This window comes from Meriones unguiculatus (genome assembly GCF_030254825.1).
Source record: "Meriones unguiculatus strain TT.TT164.6M chromosome 13 unlocalized genomic scaffold, Bangor_MerUng_6.1 Chr13_unordered_Scaffold_39, whole genome shotgun sequence".
Lineage (NCBI taxonomy): Eukaryota > Metazoa > Chordata > Mammalia > Rodentia > Muridae > Meriones > Meriones unguiculatus.
This window is the reverse complement of record NW_026843648.1, coordinates 5,538,079-5,555,963: the sequence shown is the minus strand read 5'-3', so window position 1 is coordinate 5,555,963 and position 17,885 is coordinate 5,538,079.

Here is a 17,885-nt window from a genome sequence, read left to right as displayed (position 1 = left end):
CTGGTTACTATGGTTGCACACAGTTTCTCAGGGTCAGAGCAGTCTGCTGTAGGACCACCAAGGTCAGTTTATAAGAAACTGGACTTTGGAAAATAGCCAAAGCCAATAGGCAGCGTTCCACTGCTCAGAGGCCATTAACTCAAAATTTGCCATATACTCCAAAAAGGCTGCCACAGTTCCTCTCAGCCACTTCCCTGGGCTCTGGAAATTCTTACCTATGTTTACACACTGGCAAGGTTCACACGCCCTAGTCACTCACTCACTCAAGGGGGTGAGGTTTAGTATAGGGACTGGGATTGGCGGACAACTTCAGCCAATTTCTTTGCCTTCAAGTGAATCCATTTATACATCTGAGTTATTAATCTCTCAGCATCTTCCTGGGGTAGAATGATCTTACCTTTGGAGTTAATCCATGCCCCCACGTCGGTGTCAAATATCTTCTTTTGGTTTTTTTTTGTTTTTCTTTTTTTGCCATATTAACTTTAAGTCACTTTCTGAGTAGTTTAGTCATTCTTCTCTGGGCAGTTCAGCAGTTAGTACCACCAGGACAGAGTTTCCTCTAGCAGCTGCTTTAGCCTCCCGATTGGCCATGTTATCCCCCTTTGCTGCCCTGGAAGTCCCCTTCTGCTGTCCCGGGAAATGAATAATGCTTACCTTGTCGGGCAGCAACAGGGCATTGACCAAAGCCAGAATCTCATTTTTTTTTATTTTTTATCTCTTTACCGGCTGATGTTAGCAGGCCTCTCTGCTGATAGATGGCCCCATGTACATGGGCTGTTGGTAAGGTGAACCAACTATCAGTGTAGATGTTTGTCTTTTTACCCTTTTCCAGAGTTAATGCTTGGATTAAAACAATCAATTCAGCTCCCTGAACAGATGTGCCCTCGGCAACGCCTGGGCCCAGAATACCTTATGTCCATTTACCACCACTGCCTCTGCCTTTCTCTTTCCGTTCTACAAAAAACTGCTCCCGTCCATATAGTATGTCACCTCCGCATCAGGAATTGGTTGCTCTTTCAAGTCCTTTCGCCATCCCTGTTCCTTTGCTAGAACCTGCAAATCATGCTCCATGGTCTGGATTTCTGGATCCTACAATAAGGTGGCAGGGTTTAGCTCCATAGCCAGGGCAAGGGTGACTCTACCTTTATTCAATAGCAAAGCCTGGTATTATGTCATACAGGTGTTCGTGAGCCAGCGATCAGTTGGCTGCCTTATGACACTCTCAGGGGCAAGACGAGCATAGATGGTGAGGTCCTGTCCCAGAGTCAGTTTGTCTGCATCGTTTACTAGTGCCGCCACTGCTGCTATTATTCACAGGCAGGTTGGCCATCCTGCCGCTGCTGAATCAAGCTTTTTGGATAGATAGGCTACTAGTCTCTTCCAGGGTCCAATTTACTGTGTTAGCATCTGTTGGCCATTCCCTGATTCACGGCCACATAGAGATGGAAGGTTTTGGTAACAATCTGGGTACCAAAGCTGGGGCAGACATTAAGGCTTGTTTGATATTGTCAAATGCAGCTTGTTCATCCTTTCCCCAGATGCAAGAATCAATGCCCTTTGTAAGGGGATACAGAGGGGCTGCCATCTTGGCAAATACTTCTTTACTTAAAATTTCCCTCAGTTGTTCAGTAGTCCATGAAGGGGGAATATAAAATACAGTCTCTTTTCTAGCCTCCGATAGCCACCTCTTAACTGACCTGTTTCCTGCAGAGATGAGCATTTTTCGCCGACAGTCTATAGCCAAGGTCACCCAGCTCTTGCAACAGCTGATCTGTGGCTTCAAGTAAGGTTTCTTTATAATCTGCAGCTAATAGTATATGATCCACATATCAGAAAAGAGTTACCTGGGGATTGGTGGCCCAGAAGTGTGCCAGGTCCCGGTGTAGGGCTTCAATTTTCTTTTGGGACAATTCTTGATCCAGTGTCCTTTCTCCTTGCAATAGGCATACTATTCCTTAGACAGAGGGCCCCTCTGATTTCCAGGAACTCTCTCCCTATCATTATGACTGCACTACAGTGGCCAGGATCTTAGTCAACTTTCTGTCTTGCCTCTTTTCCATTCTCTTTCTCTCACTTCCTGCTCTTTCTGCTTTCTTTCCTCTTTCTCTTCTTCCATATCCCAGCTGTCTAAAACCTTTTCTGCCACCTGCACTAAATCCTTCAACGACTTGTCCTGTAAACCCTTTATTTTCTGGAGCTTTCTACAAATATCTCTGGCTGACTGGTCTATAAAGATTATAGTCACCATTGGCTTACACTCATCTGAGGTAGGGTCATAGGTTGTAAACCAGCTGTATGCCTCCATCAGACATTCAAGAAAGGCTGTGGGAGATTGCCTTCTACACGCACAAAGTGTATGGTGGATTAAATAGGTGGAACCAGAGGGTCCAAGAGTGAAGTTGACACCTTCTGTAGTCTGCCACTGAAGGAGAAATTCAGAAATAATTCCAGGAGTCTTTCTGCAGGATAAGTCTACTCTTTGCCCAAATGCTTAGACTTGCAGGGTCCTAACCATATTTAGATTGTTGAAATCATACACCGGGTGACTGGAGCTCAAAGGAACTTAAGGCAGACGGCACACGCAGAGTGCAAGATCTGTTCTAGCCACGTTCCTCCTTGAGCATCAGCCAGAGCTGAATGAATGACATTGTGAAAGTAGGCAAAGACTGCTCCTGGCTTATGCCTCTTCTCCTTGCCTGATCATCAGAAGCCGTGCCTTAGACTCTCCCCTCAAACTCCTTGTGGGCCAACACAGGTGCGTACTGTGAGCTAAGCAGTGGAATTTGGGTAGAACACAAGGCCAACTGTTTCTGGAAAGGCTGCTTTAGGGTGGGATATGGGAAAATTCGCAAGAGGAAGGAAGGGTTTCACAGTTTGGAAGCAGAAGAGCGTTCCACGGTTTGGCCTGTAATTGGAGGCCTCGAGGGAGTGGGTGGGGCTTCAGGTCGGTATTTAAGGGTGAGCAGCGGACTAATTTACGCATTTGCCATAGTCTGCACTTTCCTGGGTGTTGTTCTGAGTACACACTGGAGAGGAAGAACTCCTGTCAAAGTGTCTTCAGCAGGATGGAAGATCAGGCAGATGTGGGTGGCTGCAGCACGGCAAAGACATCCCGGCGTCAAAAGACTGTTTGGCAGGCCAAGCAGAAGGAGGTCTTGCTCTCAGTTTTCGCCAAGACACCTTACCCGAGCTTCAGGACCAGGCAGGAACTGGCCAGGGAATTCGGAGTTCCAGAGTCCTCCATCCGCGTGTGGTTTCAAAACCGCAGAAACAGAACTGGCATGTCGAGGAAGACCTCAAAGCAGACCACCGCAGGCTCCAGCCATGAAGCCTCCCAACAGCCTCCTGAAAAGCTTGTCGCCAGGGTACAACAAGCAAGAGGCCCGCCCTCAGAACGGAGAAGGCCTCGAACGCGGCTTAGTCCAGCGCAGATCAGCATGCTAGTGCAAGCTTTTGAGATCTCTCCATCCCCAGACTATGCCACGAGGGTGCAACTGGCCCTGAGCACAGGTTTGCCTGAGGACACCGTCCACATATGGTTCCAGAACAGAAAGGCCAGGCAGAAAGGCCGCGCTGGAGGCAGCACAGCTAAAGGTGAGGACCTGCCTGCCTCTCCTGGCCCGGAAAGGGCTCCTGGAGCATCGTGTTGCATTGAGCAGGAGGCTTCCCGCGACAGCTTGTTGACATCGGGTTCTGCAGGAGGCCAGTGTGCAGAAGCGTTGATGTCAAGACCCGAACTCACCTTCTTCACAGAGGCCTACCCAGAATCCAGCAACTCCTGCCCTGTCCAGCTCTTCCTGGAGCAACTGGCGAGAACAGTGGAAGAGGAACAGGGACCAGCCGCTCTGGACCCAGATGTACCATGGGAGCAGATCGAACCAACACTCGAGGCTCCTCTCACAGAAGAAGAATATCAGGCTCTGTTGGACGATATTTGACCACATTGAGAATGCCCAGAATTGGGACTGTAAAACCCGGTTGCCTGGACCCTAACCTGACCATTGTCTCAGAGACTCCAGCCAGAAATAAGCTTGGACAGATGCTCAGACTTGCACCTAAGAAAGGTGCAGAGCTCTAGCGATCCTGAGTAAGTGTTGGGGAAAAGATGGAAGGCCCTGGAGGTGCGAGGAACCTCACAAGAAGACCAACAGAAACAGCTGCCCCAGCCCCCAGGGGGCTTGCAGAGACTGAGCCATCAAATAAGGAGCATGCTTGGTCTGGACCTAGGGACCCTATATACACATAGCAGGTGGGAGGTGAATCCTTGTGCTTAATGAGGGTTGCCCTATGAGGGAGGTGTTGTGGAGTGGCCCAGCGGCGGTGGAGAGTTGTTTCTAACCTGGACTTTGTTGTTTCTAACCTGGACGGTTTTGAAGGACAGTTATATAATGTTAGCTTCAGTTATTATCAAGATAAATATGTAATTTGTCTGCTGTTGTACTCTGCGTCATTAAATTATATTTAGGCATTACTATGACCTGTTATTCTTTTCATTTGGAAGTTAATGTAAAGAGGAGATATGATTATCTTTCAAGCTGAAAAGAGGTGTGATGATGACTCTTGGATTTTAACTTGACTGCATATGGAATTAAGCAAAACACCCAAATTAAGGACACAATTGTAAAGTACTCTTGCTTGTTTGAAATAGTCTTCTCTACTTTTCTTCTGGATCTATAAAGCTGAAAAATATAACTTTAATCCATATCTTCATACTGCAAAACCAACCACTGATCTTTGCCTCATCTTCTACTGGAAACCTATACAAGGACATGGAAGAAGGAATGTTTTACTCTTTGCCTGTTCTTTTTCGCTTTGGGAGCAAGTCTAATTCTTCATTGACTATAGAAACTTCTTCTTGAGGAGTTCTGTGTATATGAAGGTGAGTTGAGCCAACCAGCCTCATGGACTAAGCCACTGATAGATTCCTCGATTTTCCATTTTTAGGCATCCACTGTTGAATTAATTGACTCACAGATTGTAAATCATTTTCATAAATCCTTTCCTATAAAGAGAGAGTTAGAGGGAACATAAACTATGCATATAATTATCTTTCACATAGAACTACCAAATTTTCTGCTTTTAATAATGTTATGTAATTCATTCAGAAATCACTTAAACAACAGTACTTTTCATATGAGGAGTTATAGAAAAATATTCATCATCATGCAAAGGCAAAATGCTACCTACATTTTTGGGTATATTGATGGCATAGGAATTAAATTTTTTGATGCAGTTATATTCTAAAATATCATAATTGAATTACAAGTATTTTAATTTTTTGCAGCATTTATATATAGTTTATTTTTACCTCAAATTAGTCCCTTCTTCGTCTTAATTCACTCAACACACATTATAGTGTGTTCATTTTTTATTTTCTCAGGTTACAGAGATTCTATTTTATATGGGGATGACACCATGAAAATTAACTGTTCTATGCATGACACTGCTAATACCAAAATAGCATTCAAATAATGAGTAGACCTATCCGAATCACACTAGAATTCTCAGCAGAGACTATGAAAGCCAGAAGGGCTTGGATGGATATCATGCAGACACGAAGAGACCACCGATGCCAACCCAGACTACTATACCCAGTATATATGCAGCCATCCAGCCCTACAGAAGATACTAGAAGGAAAACCCCAACCCAATAATGTGAAATACACTCCAGAAAACACATTGAGGCCCACACCATGAGGGGAAGTCCATGCCTGACACTGCCTGGATGACCATGAACCAGAGTCAAGATAACCTAGAGACACACGATATCTGTAAACATGACAGACAAAAAATGACAATGAAAGATACTATGCTATAATCATTGATGAGTGCCTAGCCCAGTTGTCATCAGAGAGACATCACGAGACATCTCATGGGAACAGATGCAGAGACCCTTATCCAAACACAATGATGTATCCAGGGGAACCCCACAAATGAGGGAATATGTATTGTAGGAACCAGAGATATTAAGGACACAACAAGCACATGGCCCACTGAGTCAACTGAGTTCATAGGGGATTAGAGACTGAAGGACAAAAACATAAACATTCTATGAGTCTTGTGAGCTAGGTTGTTGGCATACACCTTATGATTATTATCCTGATTTCGCTGAGGGACTTCCAACAGTGAGAATGGGGGTGTCTCTGACTCTTTTTTCTGCTTTAGCTACACTTTCTCTCCTCATGTATTGCTTTGACCAACTCTGATGTGAGGGATTATTCCTAGTTTTATTATAACTTGCTATGCCATCACATTTTTTTTTCATTGAAAATAAAATAAATGGAAAAAAAGCAGTGGATGAAGGAGAGGTGAGCTGGGCAGAGTTGGGCAGAGTAGTGGTGGATAGATTGTGTCTGGGAGGAGTGGAGGAAGAGGAAACTGCAGTTCAGATGTAGTGCATGAAACAACAACAAAAATAAAATGCTAAAACTAAATAAACTGTCAGCACCTAGGGCTGTTGGTGAGCGCCTGCATTCCTAGCACTCAGGAAGTTAAAGGTAGGTGGATCTCTGTGCGTTCAAGCACAGGTTGTTCCATAAAGAGAGCCTGGGACAGGAAAATTGTTCAGAAAAAAAATTCTGTTTTCAAAGAAACAAAAAACTGTCAGCATTTTGTGTTTCATCTTTAGGAACTTTGTTTTATGTTCCACTTTTTTACTTTTTATTTTTTTAATATTAGATACAGTTTATTAACTTTGTATCCAAGCTGTAGACCAGTCCCCTCATTCCCTCCCTTTCCTACCCTCCTTCCCTCATCTACTACCTACACCTTTCCAAGTCTACTGATAGGCGAGGGCTTCTGCCTGTTCCAACTGACCCTAGATTATCAGGCATCATCAGGTTTGCTGCAATGTCCTCCTCTGTGGCCTAGCAAATCTGATCCTGCCTTGTGAGGGGGGAAGTCAAAGAGCCAGCCATTGAGTTCATGTCTGTAATAGTCCCTGTTCCACTTAGTATGGTACCCACTTGGAGACAGAGCTAACATGGACTATATTTGAGCAGGGGTGCTAGGTTCTATGCGTACATTGTCCTTGGTTGGAGATACAGTCTCATAAAAGACCCCTGTGCCCTGATATATTTGGTCCTTGTGGAGTTCCTGCCCTCTCCAGGTCACACTAACTCCCCCTTTTTTTATATGATTCCCTGTGCTCTGCCCAAGGTTTGGTTATGAGTCTCAGCACCTGCTTTGATATACTACTAGGTAGAGTCTTTCCCAGGTCCTCTGTGGTAGGCCAGGGTCCTGTTTCTTGTTTTCTCCTATGTCCATCCCATTTGTCTTTCTACGTGAGGATTGATCACCTTAACCCAGGTCCTCTTTCTTGTTTATCTTTTTGTTTATCTTCTTATAGATTTTAGAATGTTTATCCTATATTATAGGTCTAGCCTCCGCTTAAAATCGAGTATATACCGTGTATGTCTTTCTGCTTCTGAGATACCTCCCTCAGGATGATCTTTTCTAGATTGTTTGTTTGTTTGTTTCTTCATGTTTACATTTTATGAGTTCTTTGAATGGTCTAGATATAAACCTGTCTGTTGCATAGCTGGAACAGTGGTTTCCCATTTTATAAGCTGCTTCACCACCTAAAGAATGGATGGCAAAAGCGTTTTAGTTTCATGTTGTTAGACCTGGAGTCTCACTGCTCAGGAGCTCAGGATTGTGCACTTCCCAGGAACACTCATAGACCACAACTTGAGGCAAAAGCAAGAGTTTTATTCCAATTTCTATAGGGTCCCCCTACTAAGACAGGAGACAGCCCTCAATATGCAAAGGACAGGGTTTTATACCTGAAATTGAAGCCACTTTTGCTCTATACATTGATTGTTCAGCAAGAATAGCATGGAGATAGTTTACACCTGGTTTTAGGTAGTATACAGCTGGTTGTAGATAGTTTACAGGTGGTTGTAGATAGTTGTTCTCAGAAAAGTTGACCCTTTCCTTCAAGAGTTATCTACACCTGACTTCAATTCAAATAATCACTGTTGTTTTTCTCATTCCCAGGTGGTCTATCACCCCCCCTTTTTTGCCTCAATTTTAACCCTAAAATTGTGGATCAACCTCATGGAGAGGTTGATACTCTTTCTGGAGCATCAGGACCTGAACTGCACTTATACTTTCCCAGAAAAAGGGGAGTTCTTGTCTGAGAGTTTATTGTCCCTGATGAGTTTCAGTTTCAGCCGGTAGCTGGAGGCTTGGAGTTTCCAGGTGTTGCAGGTTGATGAAAAGCCGGCTTAACATGTGACACGTGGATTCAAGCTATGATGCCCTCTATTTTGACGGCAGTTGGTGTGGTGAGGAAGATGTAATAAGGACCCTTCAACTGAGGTTCCAGATTCTGGCTGCCATGTCACTGCACATATACCAGATCTTCAACGTGGAACTGATGGGGCACCTTAAAGGACCCAGGCACATATGCACTGCCATCCTTGCTCCAAATTTCTTTCTGAATAAGCTGCAATTTTTTCAGCCTGTACAAGTCAGATTTACCACTAGTTTTATCAAGGGGGTACCCAAGAAGAGTCAGGGAACAGAAACCCATATAGTAGTTCGAAGGGTGTTAAACCTATATGGAGAGAGTATTTCTGACCCTAAAGAGGGCCAAGGGAAGGAGCACCGCCTTGTCACCGCCAGTCTCCATGTTCAATTTGGTGAGAATCTCTTTGAGAGTTCTATTCATTCTCTCTAAATGTCCTGAACTTTGGGGTCTATAAGCACAATGTAACTTACAGTCAAGCCCCAGAAACCTGGCCACCTCCTGGCTTAACTGAGCAATGAAGGTTGACCCATTGTCTGACCAATTACCTTTGGAATACCAAACCGAGGAAAAATGTCTTCCAGAATCTTTTTGGCCATGACCAGGGAGGTTTCTTTCTTTGTGGGAAAAGCTTCCACCCATCCTGAGAAAGTGTCTACAAAAACCAGGAGATATTTATTGCTGTACCTGGATGGTTTACTTTCAGTGAAATCCACTTCCCAATGCATTCCAGGTCTAGTTCCTTGTCACTGGCCAGCAGTGACAGCTGAATACCACCTGAGAGAGGGCTGGGAGAAAGAGAGAGACAGGGTGACACAGAGAAGGACACCAAGTCTACATGCTTATCTAGGTGTTGATTTAATGGACGTCAGGTTAACACTTAAGTAGGCAGAAAAGTACAAGCAGTTTCTCATGTAGGAGCTTTACTTGGTCAGAACATAGGAGAGCTCACTCAAGGTTACACAGAGCCTGCTGTCTGGTTACTATGGTTGCACACAGTTTCTCAGGGTCAGAGCAGTCTGCTGTAGGACCACCAAGGTCAGTTTATAAGAAACTGGACTTTGGAAAATAGCCAAAGCCAATAGGCAGCGTTCCACTGCTCAGAGGCCATTAACTCAAAATTTGCCATATACTCCAAAAAGGCTGCCACAGTTCCTCTCAGCCACCTCCCTGGGCTCTGGAAATTCTTACCTATGTTTACACTCTGGCAAGGTTCACACGCCCTAGTCACTCACTCACTCAAGGGGGTGAGGTTTAGTATTAGGGACTGGGATTGGCGGACAACTCAGCCAATTTCTTTGCCTTCAAGTGAATCCATTTATACATCTGAGTTATTAATCTCTCAGCATCTTCCTGGGGTAGAATGATCTTACCTTTGGAGTTAATCCATGCCCCCACGTCGGTGTCAAATATCCCCTTTGTTTTTTTTTTTTTTGCCATATTAACTTTAAGTCACTTTCTGAGTAGTTTAGTCATTCTTCTCTGGGCAGTTCAGCAGTTAGTACCACCAGGACAGAATTTCCTCTAGCAGCTGCTTTAGCCTCCCGATTGGCCATGTTATCCCCCTTTGCTGCCCTGGAAGTCCCCTTCTGCTGTCCCGGGAAATGAATAATGCTTACCTTGTCGGGCAGCAACAGGGCATTGACCAAAGCCAGAATCTCATTTTTTATTTTTTATCTCTTTACCGGCTGATGTTAGCAGGCCTCTCTGCTGATAGATGGCCCCATGTACATGGGCTGTTGGTAAGGTGAACCAACTATCAGTGTAGATGTTTGTCTTTTTACCCTTTTCCAGAGTTAATGCTTGGATTAAAACAATCAATTCAGCTCCCTGAACAGATGTGCCCTCCGGCAACGCCTGGGCCCAGAATACCTTATGTCCATTTACCACCACTGCCTCTGCCTTTCTCTTTCCGTTCTACAAAAAACTGCTCCCATCCATATAGTATGTCACCTCCGCATCAGGAATTGGTTGCTCTTTCAAGTCCTTTCGCCATCCCTGTTCCTTTGCTAGAACCTGCAAATCATGCTCCATGGTCTGGATTTCTGGATCCTACAATAAGGTGGCAGGGTTTAGCTCCATAGCCAGGGCAAGGGTGACTCTACCTTTATTCAATAGCAAAGCCTGGTATTATGTCATACAGGTGTTCGTGAGCCAGCGATCAGTTGGCTGCCTTATGACACTCTCAGGGGCAAGACGAGCATAGATGGTGAGGTCCTGTCCCAGAGTCAGTTTGTCTGCATCGTTTACTAGTGCCGCCACTGCTGCTATTATTCACAGGCAGGTTGGCCATCCTGCCGCTGCTGAATCAAGCTTTTTGGATAGATAGGCTACTAGTCTCTTCCAGGGTCCAATTTACTGTGTTAGCATCTGTTGGCCATTCCCTGATTCTCGGCCACATAGAGATGGAAGGTTTTGGTCACAATCTGAGTACCAAAGCTGGGGCAGACATTAAGGCTTGTTTGATATTATCAAATGCAGCTTGTTCATCCTTTCCCCAGATGCAAGAATCAATGCCCTTTGTAAGGGGATACAGAGGGGCTGCCATCTTGGCAAATACTTCTTTACTTAAAATTTCCCTCAGTTGTTCAGTAGTCCATGAAGGGGGAATATAAAATACAGTCTCTTTTCTAGCCTCCGATAGCCACCTCTTAACTGACCTGTTTCCTGCAGAGATGAGCATTTTTCGCCGACAGTCTATAGCCAAGGTCACCCAGCTCTTGCAACAGCTGATCTGTGGCTTCAAGTAAGGTTTCTTTATAATCTGCAGCTAATAGTATATGATCCACATATCAGAAAAGAGTTACCTGGGGATTGGTGGCCCAGAAGTGTGCCAGGTCCCGGTGTAGGGCTTCAATTTTCTTTTGGGACAATTCTTGATCCAGTGTCCTTTCTCCTTGCAATAGGCATACTATTCCTTAGACAGAGGGCCCCTCTGATTTCCAGGAACTCTCTCCCTATCATTATGACTGCACTACAGTGGCCAGGATCTTAGTCAACTTTCTGTCTTGCCTCTTTTCCTTTCTCTTTCTCTCACTTCCTGCTCTTTCTGCTTTCTTTCCTCTTTCTCTTCTTCCATATCCCAGCTGTCTAAAACCTTTTCTGCCACCTGCACTAAATCCTTCAACGACTTGTCCTGTAAACCCTTTATTTTCTGGAGCTTTCTACAAATATCTCTGGCTGACTGGTCTATAAAGATTATAGTCACCATTGGCTTACACTCATCTGAGGTAGGGTCATAGGTTGTAAACCAGCTGTATGCCTCCATCAGACATTCAAGAAAGGCTGTGGGAGATTGCCTTCTACACGCACAAAGTGTATGGTGGATTAAATAGGTGGAACCAGAGGGTCCAAGAGTGAAGTTGACACCTTCTGTAGTCTGCCACTGAAGGAGAAATTCAAAAATAATTCCAGGAGTCTTTCTGCAGGATAAGTCTACTCTTTGCCCAAATGCTTAGACTTGCAGGGTTCTAACCATATTTAGATTGTTGAAATCGTACACCGTGTGACTGGAGCTCAAAGGAACTTAAGGCAGACGGCACACGCAGAGTGCAATATCTGTTCTAGCCACGTTTCTCCTTGAGCATCAGCCAGAGCTGAATGAATGACCTTGTGAAAGTAGGCAAAGACTGCTCCTAGCTTATGCCTCTTCTCCTTGCCTGATCATCAGAAGCCGTGCCTTAGACTCTCCCCTCAAACTCCTTGTGGGCCAACACAGGTGCGTACTGTGAGCTAAGCAGTGGAATTTGGGTAGAACACAAGGCCAACTGTTTCTGGAAAGGCTGCTTTAGGGTGGGATATGGGAAAATTCCTAAGAGGAAGGAAGGGTTTCACAGTTTGGAAGCAGAAGAGCGTTCCACGGTTTGGCCTGTAATTGGAGGCCTCGAGGGAGTGGGTGGGGCTTCAGGTCGGTATTTAAGGGTGAGCAGCGGACTAATTTACGCATTTGCCATAGTCTGCACTTTCCTGGGTGTTGTTCTGAGTACACACTGGAGAGGAAGAACTCCTGTCAAAGTGTCTTCAGCAGGATGGAAGATCAGGCAGATGTGGGTGGCTGCAGCACAGCAAAGACATCCCGGCGTCAAAAGACTGTTTGGCAGGCCAAGCAGAAGGAGGTCTTGCTCTCAGTTTTCGCCAAGACACCTTACCCGAGCTTCAGGACCAGGCAGGAACTGGCCAGGGAATTCGGAGTTCCAGAGTCCTCCATCCGCGTGTGGTTTCAAAACCGCAGAAATAGAACTGGCATGTCGAGGAAGACCTCAAAGCAGACCACCGCAGGCTCCAGCCATGAAGCCTCCCAACAGCCTCCTGCAAAGCTTGTCGCCAGGGTACAACAAGCAAGAGGCCCGCCCTCAGAACAGAGAAGGCCTCGAACGCGGCTTAGTCCAGCGCAGATCAGCATGCTAGTGCAAGCTTTTGAGATCTCTCCATCCCCAGACTATGCCACGAGGGTGCAACTGGCCCTGAGCACAGGTTTGCCTGAGGACACCGTCCACATATGGTTCCAGAACAGAAAGGCCAGGCAGAAAGGCCGCGCTGGAGGCAGCACAGCTAAAGGTGAGGACCTGCCTGCCTCTCCTGGCCCGGAAAGGGCTCCTGGAGCATCGTGTTGCATTGAGCAGGAGGCTTCCCGCGACAGCTTGTTGACATCGGGTTCTGCAGGAGGCCAGTGTGCAGAAGCGTTGATGTCAAGACCCGAACTCACCTTCTTCACAGAGGCCTACCCAGAATCCAGCAACTCCTGCCCTGTCCAGCTCTTCCTGGAGCAACTGGCGAGAACAGTGGAAGAGGAACAGGGACCAGCCGCTCTGGACCCAGATGTACCATGGGAGCAGATCGAACCAACACTCGAGGCTTCTCTCACAGAAGAAGAATATCAGGCTCTGTTGGACGATATTTGACCACATTGAGAACGCCCAGAATTGGGACTGTAAAACCCGGTTGCCTGGACCCTAACCTGACCATTGTCTCAGAGACTCCAGCCAGAAATAAGCTTGGACAGATGCTCAGACTTGCACCTAAGAAAGGTGCAGAGCTCTAGCGATCCTGAGTAAGTGTTGGGGAAAAGATGGAAGTTCCTGGAGGTGCGAGGAACCTCACAAGAAGACCAACAGAAACAGCTGCCCCAGCCCCCAGGGGGCTTGCAGAGACTGAGCCATCAAATAAGGAGCATGCTTGGTCTGGACCTAGGGACCCTACATACACCTAGCAGGTGGGAGGTGAATCCTTGTGCTTAATGTGGGTTGCCCTATGAGGGAGGTGTTGTGGAGTGGCCCAGCGGCGGTGGAGAGTTGTTTCTAACCTGGACTTTGTTGTTTCTAACCTGGACGGTTTTGAAGGACAGTAATATAATGTTAGCTTCAGTTATTATCAAGATAAATATGTAATTTGTCTGCTGTTGTCCTCTGCGTCATTAAATTATTTTTAGGCATTACTATGACCTGTTATTCTTTTCATTTGGAAGTTAATGTAAAGAGGAGATATGATTATCTTTCAAGCTGAAAAGAGGTGTGATCATGACTCTTGGTTTTTAACTTGACTGCATATGGAATTAAGCAAAACACCCAAATTAAGGACACAATTGTAAAGTACTCTTGCTTGTTTGAAATAGTCTTCTCTACTTCTCTTCTGGATCTATAAAGCTGAAAAATATAACTTTAATCCATATCTTCATACTGCAAAACCAACCACTCATCTTTGCCTCATCTTCTACTGGAAACCTATACAAGGACATGGAAGAAGGAATGTTTTACTCTTTGCCTGTTCTTTTTCGCTTTGGGAGCAAGTCTATTTCTTCATTGACTATAGAACCTTCTTCTTGAGGAGTTCTGTGTATATGAAGGTGAGTTGAGCCAACCAGCCTCATGGACTAAGCCACTGATAGATTCCTCGATTTTCCATTTTTAGGCATCCACTGTTGAATTAATTGACTCACAGATTGTAAATCATTTTCATAAATCCTTTCCTATAAAGAGAGAGTTAGAGGGAACATAAACTATGCATATAATTATCTTTCACATAGAACTACCAAATTTTCTGCTTTTAATAATGTTATGTAATTCATTCAGAAATCACTTAAACAACAGTACTTTTCATATGAGGAGTTATAGAAAAATATTCATCATCATGCAAAGGCAAAATGCTACATACATTTTTGGGTATATTGATGGCATAGGAATTAAATTTTTTGATGCAGTTATATTCTAAAATATCATAATTGAATTACAAGTATTTAAATTTTTTGCAGCATTTATATATAGTTTATTTTTACCTCAAATTAGTCCCTTCTTCGTCTTAATTCACTCAACACACATTATAGTGTGTTCATTTTTTATTTTCTCAGGTTACAGAGATTCTATTTTATATGGGGATGACACCATGAAAATTAACTGTTCTATGCATGACACTGCTAATACCAAAATAGCATTCAAATAATGAGTAGACCTATCCGAATCACACTAGAATTCTCAGCAGAGACTATGAAAGCCAGAAGGGCTTGGATGGATATCATGCAGACACGAAGAGACCACCGATGCCAACCCAGACTACTATACCCAGTATATATGCAGCCATCCAGCCCTACAGAAGATACTAGAAGGAAAACCCCAACCCAATAATGTGAAATACACTCCAGAAAACACATTGAGGCCCACACCATGAGGGGAAGTCCATGCCTGACACTGCCTGGATGACCATGAACCAGAGTCAAGATAACCTAGAGACACACGATATCTGTAAACATGACAGACAAAAAATGACAATGAAAGATACTATGCTATAATCATTGATGAGTGCCTAGCCCAGTTGTCATCAGAGAGACATCACGAGGCATCTCATGGGAACAGATGCAGAGACCCTTATCCAAACACAATGATGTATCCAGGGGAACCCCACAAATGAGGGAATATGTATTGTAGGAACCAGAGATATTAAGGACACAACAAGCACATGGCCCACTGAGTCAACTGAGTTCATAGGGGATCAGAGACTGAAGGACAAAAACCTAAACATTCTATGAGTCTTGTGAGCTAGGTTGTTGGCATACACCTTATGATTATTATCCTGATTTCGCTGAGGGACTTCCAACAGTGAGAATGGGGGTGTCTCTGACTCTTTTTCCTGCTTTAGCTACACTTTCTCTCCTCATGTATTGCTTTGACCAACTCTGATGTGAGGGATTGTTCATAGTTTTATTATAACTTGCTATGCCATCACATTTTTTTTTCATTGAAAATAAAATAAATGGAAAAAAAGCAGTGGATGAAGGAGAGGTGAGCTGGGCAGAGTTGGGCAGAGTAGTGGTGGATAGATTGTGTCTGGGAGGAGTGGAGGAAGAGGAAACTGCAGTTCAGATGTAGTGCATGAAACAACAACAAAAATAAAATGCTACAACTAAATAAACTGTCAGCACCTAGGGCTGTTGGTGAGCGCCTGCATTCCTAGCACTCAGGAAGTTAAAGGTAGGTGGATCTATGTGCGTTCAAGCACAGGTTGTTCTATAAAGAGAGCCTGGGACAGGAAAATTGTTCAGAAAAAAAATTCTGTTTTCAAAGAAACAAAAAACTGTCAGCATTTTGTGTTTCATCTTTAGGAACTTTGTTTTATGTTCCACTTTTTTACTTTTTATTTTTTTTTAATATTAGATACAGTTTATTAACTTTGTATCCAAGCTGTAGACCTGTCCCCTCCTTCCCTCCCTTTCCTACCCTCCTTCCCTCATCTACTACCTACACCTTTCCAAGTCTACTGATAGGCGAGGGCTTCTGCCTGTTCCAACTGATCCTAGATTATCAGGCATCATCAGGTTTGCTGCAATATCCTCCTCTGTGACCTAGGAAATCTGATCCTGCCTTGTGAGGGGGGAAGTCAAAGAGCCAGCCATTGAGTTCATGTCTGTAATAGTCCCTGATCCACTTAGTATGGTACCCACTTGGAGACAGAGCTAACATGGACTATGTTTGAGCAGGGGTGCTAGGTTCTATGCGTACATTGTCCTTGGTTGGAGATACAGTCTCATAAAAGACAGGAGACAGCCCTAAATATGCAAAGGACAGGGTTTTATACCTGAAATTGAAACCACTTTTGCTCTATACATTGATTGTTCAGCAAGAATAGCATGAAGATAGTTTACACCTGCTTTTAGGTAGTATACAGCTGGTTGTAGATAGTTTACAGGTGGTTGTAGATAGTTGTTCTCAGAACAGTTGACCCTTTCCTTCAAGAGTTATCTACACCTGTGCCCTGATATATTTGGTCCTTGTGGAGTTCCTGCCCTCTCCAGGTCACACTAACTCCCCCTTTTTTTATATGATTCCCTGTGCTCTGCCCAAGGTTTGGTTATGAGTCTCAGCACCTGCTTTGATATACTACTAGGTAGAGTCTTTCCCAGGTCCTCTGTGGTAGGCCAGGGTCTTGTTTCTTGTTTTCTCCTATGTCCATCCCATTTGTCTTTCTACGTGAGGATTGATCACCTTAACCCAGGTCCTCTTTCTTGTTTATCTTTTTGTTTATCTTCTTATAGATTTTAGAATGTTTATCCTATATTATAGGTCTAGCCTCCGCTTAAAATCGAGTATATACCGTGTATGTCTTTCTGCTTCTGAGATACCTCACTCAGGATGATCTTTTCTAGATTGTTTGTTTGTTTGTTTCTTGATATTTACATTTTATGAGTTCTTTGAATGGTCTAGATATAAACCTGTCTGTTGCATAGCTGGAACAGTGGTTTCCCATTTTATAAGCTGCTTCACCACCTAAAGAATGGATGGCAAAAGCGTTTTAGTTTCATGTTGTTAGACCTGGAGTCTCACTTCTCAGGAGCTCAGGATTGTGCACTTCCCAGGAACACTCATAGACCACAACTTGAGGCAAAAGCAAGAGTTTTTTTCCAATTTCTATAGGGTCCCCCTACAAAGACAGGAGACAGCCCTAAATATGCAAAGGACAGGGTTTTATACCTGAAATTGAAGCCACTTTTGCTCTATACATTGATTGTTCAGCAAGAATAGCATGAAGATAGTTTACACCTGGTTTTAGGTAGTGTACAGCTGGTTGTAGATAGTTTACAGGTGGTTGTAGATAGTTGTTCTCAGAACAGTTGACCCTTTCCTTCAAGAGTTATCTACACCTGACTTCAATTCAAATAATCACTGTTGTTTTTCTCATTCCCAGGTGGTCTCTCACCCCCCCTTTTTTGCCTCAATTTTAACCCTAAAATTGTGGATCAACCTCATGGAGAGGTTGATACTCTTTCTGGAGCATCAGGACCTGAACTGCACTTATACTTTCCCAGAAAAAGGGGAGTTCTTGTCTGAGAGTTTATTGTCCCTGATGAGTTTCAGTTTCAGCCGGTAGCTGGAGGCTTGGAGTTTCCAGGTGTTGCAGGTTGATGAAAAGCCGGCTTAACATGTGACACATGGATTCAAGCTATGATGCCCTCTATTTTGACGGCAGTTGGCGTGGTGAGGAAGATGTAATAAGGACCCTTCAACTGAGGTTCCAGATTCTGGCTGCCATGTCACTGCACATATACCAGATCTTCAACGTGGAACTGATGGGGCACGTAAAAGGACCCAGGAACATATGTACTGCCAACCTTGCTCCAAATTTCTTTCTGAATAAGCTGCAATTCTTT